Source organism: Pinus tabuliformis, chromosome 2_1, assembly GCF_031772625.1.
Source record: "Pinus tabuliformis cultivar Carrire ecotype Pingquan chromosome 2_1, CPIR1, whole genome shotgun sequence".
In the NCBI taxonomy this organism is placed as follows: domain Eukaryota; kingdom Viridiplantae; phylum Streptophyta; class Pinopsida; order Pinales; family Pinaceae; genus Pinus; species Pinus tabuliformis.
This window is the reverse complement of record NC_142299.1, coordinates 652,867,031-652,884,114: the sequence shown is the minus strand read 5'-3', so window position 1 is coordinate 652,884,114 and position 17,084 is coordinate 652,867,031.

Sequence of the window (17,084 nt, the reverse complement as noted above, 5' to 3'; positions counted from 1 at the left end):
CTACGATTTTCAATTATATGAGTAGCATTTCTCGATTTTGGCTATTGATGATATTAAAGGTCATGCTAAAATCCTACGAAATGATTAAGGGATTTTTGTGACCTGGGTTTAGCTTGGAATTAAATTCTGGAACCATCTCTAGGTTTCCTAGACATTCTCGCTTTATAATTTCTGGTAGACTTTTATTAATATAATTTTTGTGGGGATAAAACCGTGTTTTCAGTTATTAAATTATTTTTGGAAATAAACCATGTTTTCGTTAAGTATTTACAACTTCTTTCATAGTAGCAGGTCTAAAGAAAATTATCCTCACTAGCAGATGGGAATGCAAGTTTGGTTGTAAATTTACCTGTACATTCACTTTACTGTCTACTGTTTACTCTTATGAATATCATAACCTTTTAAGTAAACTAGTTATAACTTTTACTAATAACCAAGGGAGAAGAACCTACTGGCTAACAGATTCTATGCTTTCCATTTTTTGGTAGATCACTATACTAGTTAATCTGGAAATTTCCTTATCTGTATAAGATGATATCGTGACAAGGGTCTGCCACCAGGCTGTGACCTATGTTGCTCTTTTCCTGCCAACGATGAGATTGCTTTGAAATCATGTCTGCCCCCTAGCGAATTTTCCTGATACTATATTTTTCGAGGAAGTGACTATCTAGTCCAAACTAGACTTAGGTCTAGAATGCTACCTGACATGCTACCTTATTTTCTGAGGAAATGACTATTTAGTCCAAATCAGACAATATTTAATTAACATGTAAAGGACAATATTTACATATAACTGTTATTCGTTCCGGCTTGTTTTACCACGCTGTCTCTGGCTTGATAACATAGGGACTTTGGCCTTTAAAATTCATAAATACTCTGTCCCATTAGCCTAACACATTTTATACACATAGGCACCCAGGCCTCAATGGAACTTGGCTCACCAGCTTATTTTGCACTGGCTCATCAACTTAAGTAATACATGTACATTTACAAGATCGTTTGGGATTTTAGTTGTGATACTCTTCCCCCTTATTGTCCTTAGTGCATTATATGCCATGTAACATCCAACTTTTTCCTTTTGAAGCTCTTTTTCTTGCCAGGGACTGACTGCATGCCTTTGTTTTTCAATTGTTGTTGATTAACCATTAAAAAAATGTCCCTGCCATCTGGCATCCGGCAGGGACTATTGTAATCGTTCAATGCCGACTTAGCATTAGTTCAGTGCTTTCCCCGTCTGTTATACGGCACTTATACTAAAGTCTTGTGAGGTGTTCTGTGCACATAACCAAAGTCGGATTCGGCCTTAACCTTTCTCATCTTATTTGGCCTCTTCCCGAGGCGGAAGAGGCCCAACCATGGCTTATATTGGTTTTACGCCTGCTGCATTTTGGCTAACCGTAAACGGGTTTGTTTTAATGTTAACATTAGTTTGAAACATTAAATGTTTGAGATTGGCAGGTAGTTACAAGCAACATATCATAAGTTCATTAGCAATCGCAGGTAATTACAAGTGTGTTTGCATGTGTTACAGGTGGATGATGCAGCGCAGCTGTGCTTTGCTTTATATTCATTGTAGCTTCTATGCTGAGCTTGTATTCTTCATCCCCTCTGTGAAGCTATGCTGAGCTTGTATTCTTCATCCCCTCTTTCGTCTTCCACCTGCTCTTTTGTGCATCTGGAGCTTTTGTTCTGTAAACAAGGTATGCCCTTTTCCAAATCAGAACCTAGTGTGGTCTGTTTGCAGTCCTGACGTTATCCCAACTGGAAGTCCTTTCTTTGGTACACTCCTAAACCTGCTGGTAGATCTGGAGCAAAACACGCCCTTAAACGGTTAAACGGTTACGACTACAAGTCGTCGGCTTCAGGTTCACCCACTGCATACGGCCACGCATTCTGCTATGAGTTCTCTGAGTCTGACTGCACTTCCTGCCTTCTTTCCATCTTTCCATCGGTGCCAGCATCGGGAGCATTTGCAACTTGGCCACTGGCGCTCAAGTTCAACTCACTGACTGTTTCATCAGCTACGAGCAGTACAGCTACTAGCATCTTTTCCATCTAATAATATCTTTATTTAAATAAAAGCCGAAGACTTCTCTGAGCTAGGGAATCTCATCTTTCTAGTCATATTGCTAGTTAGATTGCTATTTACCTCTTCTTCCTCATAAATAAACTATTGCGCAGTCATCTATTTCTATTACACTTCCATGGCGTTACTGCATTTGTTTTTAACATATCAAAATCGTTCTCTCGATTGTTGAAATGAGTATGACATTGAATTCTTCATTTTATTTTACATACATATACAGTAATTTTTCACAAATTCGTTTTAATTTGTACCACAATTTATTTTAATTTTTTCCTCAAGCCCTGGAACAATGACTTTCAGATTGTGTTATTTATTCCTTTTACATTCGTTTTAGATTCACATATTCATCATATTTACTTCATTTAAAATGAATAACAAATATAAGTTTGATATGTATCATAGATCATTATCATTAGTTTTAGTTTTAAATCTGGTTAACTTTAAGTCTACTGATACACATGCAAGAAGATACATAATTTATTTCTAGATTTTCAAGTTCAATAGCCCAATTCAATACATGCTTTCATGAATCATACCTTGATGACCAAATCCGTGCTTACAATATGCAAGTTTTTCATTCACACAGAAGCTGCTCATTACGCCGTTGCCGTCCGCCAACAGTATCCTCCCTTCCTCCTGTATCTCAGCTGTTTGCTGCAACAAGTAAACACAAACTTATATATTCCTGTTCATTTCACAAAATCTAAATATTCAAGCGATATAAATTATGCATATAGATTTACTATCGCTGGTCAAGAAGGGACTCTCTGGTGGCAAGCACACAGTTCATGGCTTCCAGCTACTGTCTATGGAGCCTTGGTCATCTTGCCAAGGCTAGGCAGCTCTTATCCCTTTACCTTGAACATGAATGCCACAACAAACGTAGAGAATAGGGGTGGAATGGCTGCATTGGCCACTGTAGGAGGGAATACTGTAAGAGTGACCGAGTATGGAAATGAAAGCGTTGCGGTGGCCAAAAAAGGAAAATGGAATTCTGCAGGACTGGTTACAGTGAAGAAAGAGAACGGAAGTGAAATTACTGTTGGGACCAACGAAGGAAAAGGGAATTCTGTAGGACTGGTTAGAGTTACCATCTGCAAGGGCTTTCTCCTTGACACATCCGTACCTCAAAGAACAGCAAAGAAGTATAAACAGAGCACATCCGTACATCAAACAACAGCAAAGAAGTATAAACAGAGTACGATTAATGGAATACATTACTGCTATTAACAAATTACATTTATCTTTGCAGGATTTAAATTGATTTACCTGAATGATCTGCGCCCTCTGCACAGAAATCCCGCCACAGTCTCAGCATTTGAGAGTTGTTCTGCGCCCTCTGCACAGAAATCCCGCCACAGTCTCAGCATTTGAGAGTTGTTCTGCGCCCTCTGCACAGAAATCCCGCCACAGTCTCAGCATTTGAGGCCTGTTCTGCGCCCTCTGCACAGAAATCCCGCCACAGTCTCAGCATTTGAGCCCTCAGGTTCATTCGAGCATGCTTTTATTCGGTCCAGCTTCCAGCTCCAGCTATTAGTCTTTCTCTGACAGCATCTGTTCTGCATGCAGAGTGACACATTGCAACAGCGATATCAACCGGTTCAGCCTCCTCTGATAGCTCAAATGCAATAAGAACATAAAATGCCTCAGATTTAATGCTGGCATTAGTCCAGCATTAGTTCAAACCCGTTGACGGTTAGCGAGAATGCAGGGCCATAATTTCCAACCTAACCTATGTTCGGGCCTCTTCCACCTCGGGAAGAGGCCAAATAAGATGAGAAAGGTTAAGGCCGAATGTGACTTTGGTTATGTCCACAGAACACCTCACAGGACTTTAGTATAAGCGCCGTATAACAGACGGGGAAAGCTCTCAACTAATGCTAAGTCGGCATTGAACAATTACAACACTAGGCATCCATGAGCCAAAGATAGAATACAAAGAAGGATGTAAAAGGCCCCCTCACTATTTGGCAAAATGACAACCAAATCTTGTTTCATGGATTATTATTATTTAATCCATTACCACATTCTTTTTGGGCAATGCATGCCATAGCTAATTCAGCTAGGCGAACTCAGAGAGTACCGTAGTTAACAAACCCTTCTTTACCTTCTATACCTTACCTTCTGTTTTCCTAACCTCCAATGGAGACTCTCTTAAGGCGAGTTTCTCTGTTGGACCAAGAAGGCTAAGACTAAAGCAAGTGTCCATAGGGGGCTCCAAGGCCTACCGGTTTGCTCCAAGGCCTGTCTTCAACTGTCCTTGTAGAGCTCAATTTTTTTCTCTTGCTTCCCTACATCTGCCCCTGTAGAACATTTTTTCTTTTTCTTTTTAATCTCTCTCTTGGCTCTAAGGTCTATACATTGTGCAACCTGCGGTCCAATATGGCAATTAGCACTCTGTTTTTTCTAGTGAAACACCTTTGCATGTGACTATCCAATGGTACTTAGCTCTCTTAAACATTGAAGACTAGGATCACTGCTCTTGGGCGTTCGGCCTAACAGACTATCTCGCCCCTTGGGATGGATTTTGCCTTGTTGTATGATGTTGCTTTTGTCTTGTAGATAATAGATGTCAAATTAGAGAGGACATAGAGTTTTAGGTAGGCTGATGTTAGCTTACATAGGAAGGATATGCGTCTTTATAGTCTGAATTCTTTTATATACTTATTTCTGGAGGCTATAATGTTCTAAAATATGTGTAGTAGTTCATTACAGTTTACTTTTACCAAGGCATATATTTATGAATTTACTAATGGGAAAAGGGATTAAAGAAGTTGTTAACTGGTAAGGCAGTGTGGTTTGGAGGTTACACCTTGTTCTTTTCCCAGTAGTGAGCCTTCTCTTAGTTCGAACCTGCACAGAACTAGCTAGAAACACAATGGCAATCCAGTCAATAACAAAATACTGTTTGATTCTCTCTTCTTCCCTTAGACTGTATACAAGAACAGAGCAGTCAAAAATGCAGTCGGATTTTATGACACCATTGTGGCTTTGTGTTCCACCAGTGATCTGTAAATGAGTGAGTTATAGCCCACTCGCTTCACCAACATAAGTCCTTGTGGAAGTCTTCTTTGGGCTCTGTTCTCAAGCTTCTTATTTGATGTGTTTAGAAAGGAAACTAGCTCTCTGTCCAGTGCCATATAAGGATTTTTGTCTTCTCCTAGTAGTGAGCCTTCTCTTAGTTCGAACCTGCATACAACTAGCTAGAAACACAATGGCAATCCAGTCAATAACAAAATACCGTGTGATTCTCTCTTCTTCCCTTAGACTGTATACAAGAACCAACGGACAATGTGATCACAAAATGTACACTATCTGTCCATAATGTCAATCAGGTTTTTGAGTTATAGTGTCTTTTCAACTGTCCTTGTAGAGCTCAATTTTTTTCTCTTGCTTGCCTACATCTGCCCCTGTAGAACATTTTTTCTTTTTCTTTTTAATCTCTCTCTTGGCTCTAAGGTCTATACATTGTGCAACTTGCGGTCCAATATGGCAATTAGCACTCTGTTTTTTCTGGTGAAACACCTTTGCATGTGACTATCCAATTGTACTTAGCTCTCTTAAACACTCAAGACTAGGATCTCTGCTCTTGGGCGTTCGGCCTAACAGGCTATCTCGTGCTGGTGAGTCGGCATTGTATTATTTTTCCTTTGTGGGTGCAATTTTTATGGCAAAAATCGAAAAAATTTGTGTCTTGGGTATAGCTTATTCCCAGATGTACTACGTGGGTATTGTATTTTTTTCAAATTTGCTTTGTGGATGTTAGATTTTCCAAAACAAATTCCTTTTTTGTAGTTATCGCTCTTTTCTTTGGCTATTACATCAGTATCCAGTAGTTAATAGGAGTTTCCCGCCCGAGACGAGCTTGGAGGAAGTGGTTGCATGATGTACACCTATGGGGACAGGATAGACCTTTTAAGTGAAACCACCATCTCGGTTTTTGCAATCAGGTTGTTATTTGTTGATAAACATTGCTTTCGTTCTGCATTATAGGCATATGAACTCAGTTCTCTGAAACGAGTTCTCAATTTCATAGTGAGGTAGATTTACTATGTTAATTTGAGCCTGGAATTTGATGTTCCGATTGCCTGCCTGCAAATCAAGACATAAATTGTGGGCATATGGCTACAGATCTCTATATTAGAGGTTAAGGTGGATGTCAAAATCAATCAGTTTGGCAAATGTCTTCTAATGACATCAATCTCCATATATTGTTATCCTCTAAATCCATGGGTAGTTTGTAATAAGAGTTCAGAATATATCTTCGAATCGAAACAGCTCCCTTGTTTTCTTCATTGCCCAAAGCCCTTGGTTGAGTGCTTATGAGCAGCTTTATTGTTATCCATAGCTTCAATAAACATAGTCACATTCCTTGCACATGCGAGTTCATAAGGCCCAGTCAAAATCAATCAGTTTGGCAAATGTCTTCTAATGACATCAATCTCCATATATTGTTATCCTCTAAATCCATGGGTAGTTTGTAATAAGAGTTCAGAATATATCTTCGAATCGAAACAGCTCCCTTGTTTTCTTCATTGCCCAAAGCCCTTGGTTGAGTGCTTATGAGCAGCTTTATTGTTATCCATAGCTTCAATAAACATAGTCACATTCCTTGCACATGCGAGTTCATAAGGCCCACTGCCATGCAGGATGTACCTTAGTGTGTGAACCTGTGGCTTTAATTTCTAAGTGATTTCTGATGATATGGTTTCTCTCTTTGGCGAAGTCTTAATAAGTGTCAATGCAAGCATAGGCTGGGAAATTTCCTTCAAACTTCCAAAATATCTTATATTCTGAGTTCATTATCCATAGATGAGATCTGTAGCTAGGGACAAAATAGTGTTTGTTGTGTTTGTGTGTATCTTTGTATGCTGATTGGTATTCAGATCTTATGCATTATTTAGCTCATATACGCAAATGGATATATGTATTATTCTTTGTGCATAAGCATATGCCTATTTGTTGCGTTCTTTATTTCTTCTATATATGTCGTATACCCTCTCACAAGTGATTTGTTTGCAGCAGCGGCAGTTTGTCCTCAAGTAGTTGCATCATATAATGATCGAAATAATACAACTGTGTCCCTCTGTTTTTGTTTTTCTTTATATGCTTTCATTTTTTTAAAGGAATTTATCACTTGATATTCTTATTCTACATGTCTTTCGGACGTCTTAAGCCCACTGTGACAGATGAAATGCTGAGATAATTATTTGGCCAGCTTGGAGAACTTGTGCATGTCAAAATACCAGGGGCAAACACTGGGGACTTGCAGAGGGATTACTTTGCTGATGCAGTAGCTTAGCGAAATAAGTCATTTTATTTTGTCTTAAATGCCAGCATAAGAAAAAGAAGCAACTTTGCTGATGCAGTAGCTTAGCGGAATAAGTCATTTTCTTTTGTCTTAAATGCCAGCATAAGAGAGAGAAACAATATACCTGTAACAATTTGGTGTGGCTTGCTCCATTGCATCAAAATCTTCCAACCAGTGTCAAATTTGATGGTGCTACTGACATTACATTGCTTTTAGTTTGTTTGATTTGCCTTTCCAAGTTTTGTGACATTGCATTTACTTGCATAATTAGCAAAAACAAGGGCATTGGGTTGATATAGATTGATCAATGGATTTACATTGACTGATCCTAACCTACAGTAGGGACTGGTACTACTGACATTACATTGCTTTTAGTTTGTTTGATTTGCCTTTCCAAGTTATGTGACATTGCATGTACTTGCATAATTAGCAAAAACAAGGGCATTGGGTTGATATAGATTGATCAATGGATTTACACTGACTGATCCTACTTGGCAGTCATATTTTGAACTTGGTCGCAAAGGTGCACACAATCACTTCATTGTTCAACTTGCTATTATGATTCTGCGGTTGTAATTGCATTACATCAATGGGTTTACGTTCTTCTTTATCTTGGCAGTCATATTTCGAACTTCAGTATCAAACCTACGCAGTGGATGCTACCTGACATAAGGAGTCTCCGCAGCTTAGCAGACATTTGCGGTCCCAAAGGTGCACACAATCACTTCGTGTTCTATAATCATTTTCATTGTTCAACTTGTTATTATGATTCTCTGGTTGTAACTGCATTACATCAGTAAACATAATATTGCATCAAACACTTAGTGGTCATCATGTCTTCTATGTCTGATAAACACAAGTTGCAATTAGTATTGCAAAAGCATCACTTATTTCGTGTGGACAATTTCTCATATCTAATTGGAGACTGCCTATTCGATAGTTTAGAACTTTTGCTAGATTTCCGATACACATCAGTGGAGCTAAGGAAAGGAACAATAGAATATTTTAGAGCCTGTCTCAAAAAACAAGATAGTGAGGCAATTTTGTCTTATGAACATGAACTGCATGAAGCCTCACTTAAAGAAATGCATAACATTAGCAACCGTGAAGTCTATTTAGACAAAATGGCTAGATCTGCCTCAAACAATATACCCCTAGCATCTAGAGGTCTGTGGGGAGATATTTTCTGCGTCCATTGGCTGTCAAACTGGTTGAAAGTTCCAATTAGGCTTTGGTCCAAAACAAATATGCGAGAGTATTTGCACTTCAATTCAAGTATTACAACAAATACTTGTGACATATTGTTCCATGACGAGGACCCTTTGAATGGGCACTTCGAGCCTTTGGTTCATAGGCAGCCTACAATTGGTTGTACCTTCCAACAACAAGCCGATACGTCAAAGAACAATATCGAACCACAGCCTGAGACAAAATGTCAATCAATCAAAGCTAAATTACACGCACCTTGTCACTTAAACAAGCATGTGCTTAAGGACATTGCTCAGAAGAATCAGAAAAGGCAAAACATAGGCATTCAATACAACAGAAGTACAATGGAACAACAAGTAGTTCTAGACAACACAGAAGATGTTTGTGACACACCTATGTCTGATAAACACAAGTTGCAATTGGTATTGCAAAGGCATGACTTATTTCGTGTCGACAATTTCTCATATCAAATTGGAGACTGTTTATTCGATAGTTTAGAACTTTTGCTAGATTTCCGATACACATCAATGGAGCTAAGGAAAGGAACAATAGAATATTTTAGAAACTGTCTCAAAAAACAAGATAGTGAGGCAATTTGGTCTTATGAACATGAACTGCATGAAGCCTCACTGAAAGAAATGCATAACATTAGAAACCGTGAAATCTATTTAGACAAAATGGCTAAATCTGCCTCAAACAATATACCCCCAGCATTTAGACGTCTATGGGGAGATATTTTCTGCATCCATTGGCTGTCAAACTGGTTGAAAATTCCAATTAGGGTTTGGTCCAAAACAAAGATGAGACTATATTTGCACTTCAATTCAGGTATTACAAAAAATACTCGTGACATACTGTTCCATGACGATGATCCTTTGAATGGGCACTTCGAGCCTTTGGTTCATAGGCAGCCTACAATTGGTTGTACCTTCCAACAACAAGCCGATACCTCAAAGAACAATATTGAACCACAAACTGAGACAAAATGTCAACCAATTGAAGCTAAATTCAAATCACCTTGTCACTTAAACAAGCATGTGCTTAAGGACATTGCTCAGGAAAATCCGAAAAGGCAAAACATAGGCATACAATATAACAGAAGTACAATGGAACAACAAGTAATTCTAAACAACACAGAAGATATTTGTGACACACCGCACACAAAAGATGTTAGTGACACACGGAGGTTCCGATCACTTAGAAACTTGAAAGAACATATTAGAACCAACAGACAAACAGAAATTGTAACTTGTTGTCGATCAGACAAACAATCAAAAAGTCTATCTTTGCGTTTGCTTAAAGGCATCATTCGGGAAAAATTGAAAACACAGAAAATAAGACTTGTCTTCAACACAACAATAATGAAACAAGAAATAGTCATAGAAAACATGGACTACTGCCCATCTGCAGGAAGATCAACGGATCTATCAGCGCGATCAACGAACCAAGTAAAATTCAAGACACTGAGATTCTGATCACTTAGAAACTTGAAAAAATAAATTGGAAACAACGTACAAACGGGAATTGTAATCCCTTGCACATTAGGCAAAGAGACAAAAAGCTTATCTTTGCATTTGCTTAAAGGCATTATCCAGACAAAATCGAAAACAGAGAAAATAAGACTTGCATTCAACACAGCAACAATGAAAAAAGAAATAGTCATAGAAAACATGGACTACAATCGATTTGCAACAACATCAAAGGATCGTTCAGCACAATCAAAGAAATCAGGAGAATCCGACCTCTCGATTCAATCAAGATCAATGAACAAATTACCAGAATTATCAGAGTTTGATCAAATATATCAAAGACAAGTAAGTGACACACCTATTTTCAATTGTTCATCATGTGAAACAACTTTTTTCAAAAGAGACATCTACTTTGTGAAACAAGAATGTCAAGCAAAACAAAATAAGATTAGGAAACAATCAACTAGTTTCGAGAATGTTAAATCTCGTGTTGAAAATTGCTACATTTGTAAACATTGCAAAAAAGCAATTGAACATGAAACAATTGCTAAATATGTAGTCCCTGAACACATAAGAAGAAACAATGGCACTAGAACACTGAGAGACCTCACTGAACTAGAGGAAAGACTAGTCGCATTAAGATTGGCCTTCTTGCAAATAAAAGAAATGGGCCATCGACATAAGAATTCGCAACTGGGCTTAACTGGAGGAGTCATCAATGTCCCCACTAACATTTCCAGAATCCAATCTGCATTGCCTAGAACTATAAAAGACACTGACACGGTTGCCGTTGTTCTCAAAAAGAGTTTAAGATTCAAAAGTGCTTATGCATTTGGTCGAGTTCGAGTTCACAAAGTGATGAAAGCATTAAAACAATTATGCAAAAGGATGCTTTACAAGCTCGAGAACGCTACCATAAATGACAATTGGAAAGAGGCATTCCTACAAAACCAAGAAGCTTATGAAAGTTCAAGTGACGCTGAAGATAGCGAAGACGATAACGAAGACAACGATGAACCAACGACAAAAACATTGGTCCATGGATTCATTGATGCACATACCGTCCATGACCTTGTAAATAAACAAATTAACATTGCACCTGCTACTGGATACATGCCATTAGGAATCTTCAAAGATAAGTACTCAGAAGAAATGAGCTTCCCATCGCTTTTCTATGGCAACAAACGCCCAGCTGACATCTCCAAAAACTTTACATATCAAAAGATTTGCCACTGGGAAGTGCTGCATAAAAGCCACGATTTTTCTTATCATACTACAAACCTGTTCTATAAAGCAATTCGCATTATCATAAATCAGGTGTTGAATACAATGTGGATTAGAATTAGAAAAGGGCAGTTGAAAGGTAGAAAACTAGTTGCAAAAGACGTTAAGTCAAAACCAAACCTAGATCATATTTTAAATTCTGACATTGGGTACATGGACCTAAAAACAATTCATACCTCACCTGACTACCACCAACAAATACGGAACAAACTCTATGCAATGATACGACAACTAGGGCCGCCCACTTTCTTTGTTTCGTTTAGCAGTGCGGAGCATCTTTGGGATCCTTTAATGCATGCATTGAGACACATAAAACAAAACACTAGAAGACCAAACACAGGTGAACTTGATGAAAATGAACCTAGCTCATTAATAAGAAACGACCCTGTTACTTGTGTACGTTACTATAGATCTAGGAGGGATGCATTACATCAATTGATATCTCATGATCACAAGTATTATGGAGAGCTCACTGACCACTTCTATGTAACTGAATTCCAAAACCGGGGCAGTGAACATGAACATGGCTTACTATGGATAAAATTTGCACCAATCTATGGTCAAAATACAAATATTGAAGTCGAAGAATTCGTTGACAATTACTTGTCAACTAATTCACTGTTACTTGCAAGTGAACTTAGAGTTCTACAACACCATTGTCACACAAAAAGTTGTAGGAAGCGTGCAAATTCTAATTGCAGATTTAATTTCCCAGTACCGCCAATGAAAGTAACAAAAATACTTGAGCCTCTTGAATTCGATAGTGATAAAACAAAAGCACATGCAAAGCTAATCTTCGAAGCAATAAACAATACAAGATACAGTGAGAATGATACATTTGATAGCTTTTTAGCCAACCTTGGACTAGCACACAATGAATACATACATGCTATCCAATGTACACTAAATCGAACAACACTCTTATTGCAAAGGAACCCAGTTGACACCTGGACAAACAACTTCGCTAAACATATTCCAGGAATTTGGATTGCAAACACTGATTCCCAATTTGTACTTGATTCATATGCAGCTGCAATGTATTGTAGTTCTTATATGACAAAAGAAGATAAAACACTCACAAGAACATTTAAAAATATACGTGACAATCATGTGAAAACAAAATTTGATATCCTAGATACCATTAGTTCTTTAGGGAAAGCTTTGGTCAACTTGCAACAAATGTCTGCACAACAAGCAGTGCATATTGTGTTATCGCTCCCACTAAACTCCAGTTCACGGAAATGTGTATTTATTAACACATCTCCTGTCGATGATCGTGCATTTGTTCTTAAAAGACAAAAAGATCTGCAGAAGGAAGCAGATGACTCAGAAGACATAATGTGCCCATCAATTACTGACTACTATGCTCTCCGACCTACTGCTATTGAACATGTCTGCTTAGCAGAATTTGCATCTAGCTATACAAAGAAAGGACAAGAACGCAGAAAATCAAGTAGACCATGTGTCATTCGATCTGCTAGATATAACAAATACAAGGACATTGAAAATCACTATAGAGAGCAATTGATGTTATAATATCCTTATCGAGGAAGTGAAACTGCAATTAAGCAACATCACACAAGTTGGCAAGCTGCATATGTTGCGGTCGAAGAAATAGTCAAGCAAAATGAACAAAAGTTCAAATTTGCTACAACAACTACATGGGGTGACATAGATGACGCAATGCACACAGCAGAAACAGAAACTGGAGAAATATTTGACATAAATAGTTTGAAATCAAATGAAACAGAAACTATAACATTTAACAAATCGATAGATGACAAATATGAAAACTACGACTTCCAAAATGACTTGGGACATTTGCAAGATAGCACAAAGTTTGCTTTACCATCTACAAGGCCATATGGAATCGTGAAACAACCACGTATACTTGAAGACGTAGAGTACTATGAATTAATGCGACAATTAAACACCGAACAAGCAAGCATAGTTACTGATGTTATAACAAGGAAATTGTACAGACCAGACGAGCTAATCTACCTGTTATTAACAGGAGGTGCAGGAACAGGCAAGACACACACAGCCAAGGCAATCTTCCAATCCTTAGTACGCATACACAATGTGGCATTGCCTTATAACCCATCACAACTAATAGGAATAATCGCTGCATACACGGGCAAAGCTGCCTTCAATGCTGGTGGTGTCACATTGCATTCTGCATTCTATTTGCCCTTTAACAAAGCAGATTGCCCCTCACTAAACAATGAAAAATTGGACACATTATCAAAGCATTTCCAACAATTGTGTGTCCTCCTCATAGATGAGGCATCGCTCGTTGGTGCAACAACACTATATCAAATTGATAAGCGCCTGCGACAAATCTTACACACACCAACTTCATACTTTGGCAATGTTGACACGATATTCTCCGGCGATCTTTACCAGGCAAACCCAGTCAGAGACTCCCTGATATTTGAAAACCCAAAAATCAACAAAAACACAATTCCATATGACTTCTGGCCAGAGAAAATAAAATGTTATCAACTGCACACAGCCATGCGCCAAAAAGACCCATTGTTCATTGATGTACTAAATAGGATGAGATTAAACATGCAAACAGATGAAGATATTGCTTATGTAAACAACAACTGCTATAGGGTCCCACCTTCAAGCCCAGTTTTCCCACACATTTTCTATCGCAACAAAGATGTCCATATTCACAATGTGAAAATGCTTTCCCTAACAAAGGGGGAACAAATAATGCTCGTTGCAATTGACAACTACGAGCTTCCTGGGTCGAGTTATTTTGCTTTTGATAAAACAATCTCACTGCCATCAACAATTACAGTTAAACAGAACATGTTAGTTGAACTATATGCAGGAAATTACAATACAAACGATGGATTAGTAAATGGTGCTGAAGGGATTTTCAAATCCTATTCATCTAATAACAACAGGCATGACATTGTCTGGATAGATTTTTCAGACCCAGAAATTGGGAAACAACAAAGAAGCAACTTCAAACAACTATACGACATAAACATAATGCCAAATTGGACACCAATCTTTCGAATAGAAAAATCGCTAGCAATGTCTCGGAACAAATTACAAATTACAATTCGAAAACAATTTCCAATCCAATTAGCCTCTGCCCGGACAATACACCGGACACAAGGGTTGACATTGGATCAACTTGCATTTGACCCAACTAGTGTCACAAAACATGGTCTAGTCTACACTACATTATCACGTGTTCGAACTATTGACTCACTATACTTGATTAACAAATTGACACAACAAAACTTCCATGTCAAAAACAAAATAATCAATGAGATGGCACGGCTAGAAACAACTGGTGCATGGAAACTAGAATTCGCAAAGAAGAAATCTGTTAACAAGGATGTTTTATCGATTGCAAGCCTGAACACACGTAGTCTACGTGCACATCTTAGTGACATGATTCATCACAATGACTTAATGGACAACATGATTCTATGTTTTCAAGAAACTCATTTGTACACTCCACCAGTGGTCAAATAATTCTTATCATTCAATTTTGTGGCTGCACATTCTACACATGGAGTTCTTACTTGCATAAACAAAAAAATACCTATTAGAGCAAGAAAGACATTTTGCAAGAACAAAACAGAGCTTAGCCTAATTGACATGTACTTCCGACGACCAATTTGTTTAATGAACATTTATGCAGCACCATTTGAACAAGTATCCACAATAATGCAAATAATTCAGGAAGCAAAGTCGCAAACTACATATACTGACTGGGTTTTTTTAGTTGTTGGTGATTTGAACATTGACATACAACAAGAAACAGCTCGTAGCAAACTCTTTGTACAATTTATGGAAATGGAAAACTTACATGAAATAACAAGCAAACTATCTCCGCGCCGAAACACAGTAATAGACCATATCTGGACAACTTTGCCTATGAAACATTGTGAGATAAATGTAACATGGGCTTATTGGTCTGATCACAGCATATTCTATGCGCTATTACAGCTCTAATGACCCTTGGAACAAATCAATAACCAATTTGCTAAACTTCATATTCAAGGAAACTTCATATTTCCCTGTTCAAACAAATGTTGTGTTATCCGAGCAATATCAATCTCCAATGGCCATACTGAAAGTCTATTTCTTGTAGCTCCCTTGCAACACTCTGTGTTTACTGATCTAGGTATGTAACGACACATAGAATAACGTTATGCACATATTTATTATTACATGGAACACATTTTGCTTGTAGACCTAATAGAATACATATTTATTATTAGATGGAACAAGTTTTGCTTGTAGACCTAATAGCTTGTACTCGTGTTGTAAAGATAACTAATAAGAAAACACAGCACGAAGAAGTAACTCCTCCAGAGCCTTGCTGCCTTTCAGATCAGAGAATGGTAAACAGATAATTAATATGAAAAGACAGCACGAAGAGTACCTGCTCCAGAGACATGCTCCCTCTCAGAGACTTGTGACGTCTCAGAAACTGCTAAAAAGTAACTAAAAAACCTTCAAATCTATTCTTACAAGTTTTGTAGTACAAACACAATGTTAATTCAGATTCTTCAATATTGTTCTACAGGCAGAAACAGGAAAGTACATCAAGTTTTGTAGTACAAACATAATGTTAATTCAGATTCTTTAATATTGTTTTACAGGCAGAAACAGGAAAGTACATCTGAGATAGCAGCCAAGCATCAATTATGCAGAACAATCACAATACAGGAGTTAAAAGGGCTGAAAATGGGAACAACTTTTCACGGCCAGGTTCTAGTAATATACAAAACACTGGTCGACGAAGCCCACGGAATTGAATTGTTACGTGCTGACCTAGTGGACAGCAGAGGGCATATGACAATTACGCTAAATGTGCCACACAGCCTGATTCCTGCTACTGAAGCGAAACTTGTAGTGGGCCAGGGAATCTGTATTACAAATTTCAAGGTCTCTGCCAAGACAGTTTACGACCATGGAGACTGTCCGTGTATACTTGTTTTGCATGGGAAGACCATCTTGGAACCAATTCCACCTATCTGTACGGAATACAGATTTGTTCCCACGACGACTATTAACCAGCTCACCAGCACAACAACTGCATTTGCAATCGGCACAGTTGCCGGCCTTGTAACAACAGCGAAAGAAATAGCTGGTCAATATGTCCTAACTATCAAGGACGGCCCAGCTCAAAAAGACAAAGCCACGGTATATACAAATTCAACCATTTATTCTTTTTAACATTTAAATCATCTATACATTTTAAGTAACCATTTACTTAAAAGCAATTACATTTAACACTAGTACATTTTGCAACGCAGGTGCATCTTTTTAGTACATTTAAGCCAATTTTCAAATCAATCCAACAACAAATTTTGAAACAAGAAGCACCAATGGTGCTGTTTCGAAATCTTGCCCGAGGCAAAGAACGTGGGTCGTTACGCACTTGCAAATCTACATTCATTACAGCCGTTACTTCAGACAGGGTACTTGCAGACCTGAGAAAACTACCTGCCTCAACAACAAAGGTCCTCTCATACTCCACAGAATATATATTATAAATCTTTATTTCCTGTTCTCCTAAATTACGCACGTTCATTTAACATCCTCTTAGTATTTTTATTACAATATCTAACGCTAGGCTTGTACTGAAACATGGACCAGGTTAAAGGAATGCTCACTATAGCAAACATACATACAGAACCCTTTGTTATAATCTGTAACAATTGCTCTCATAGTATCATAGAAAATA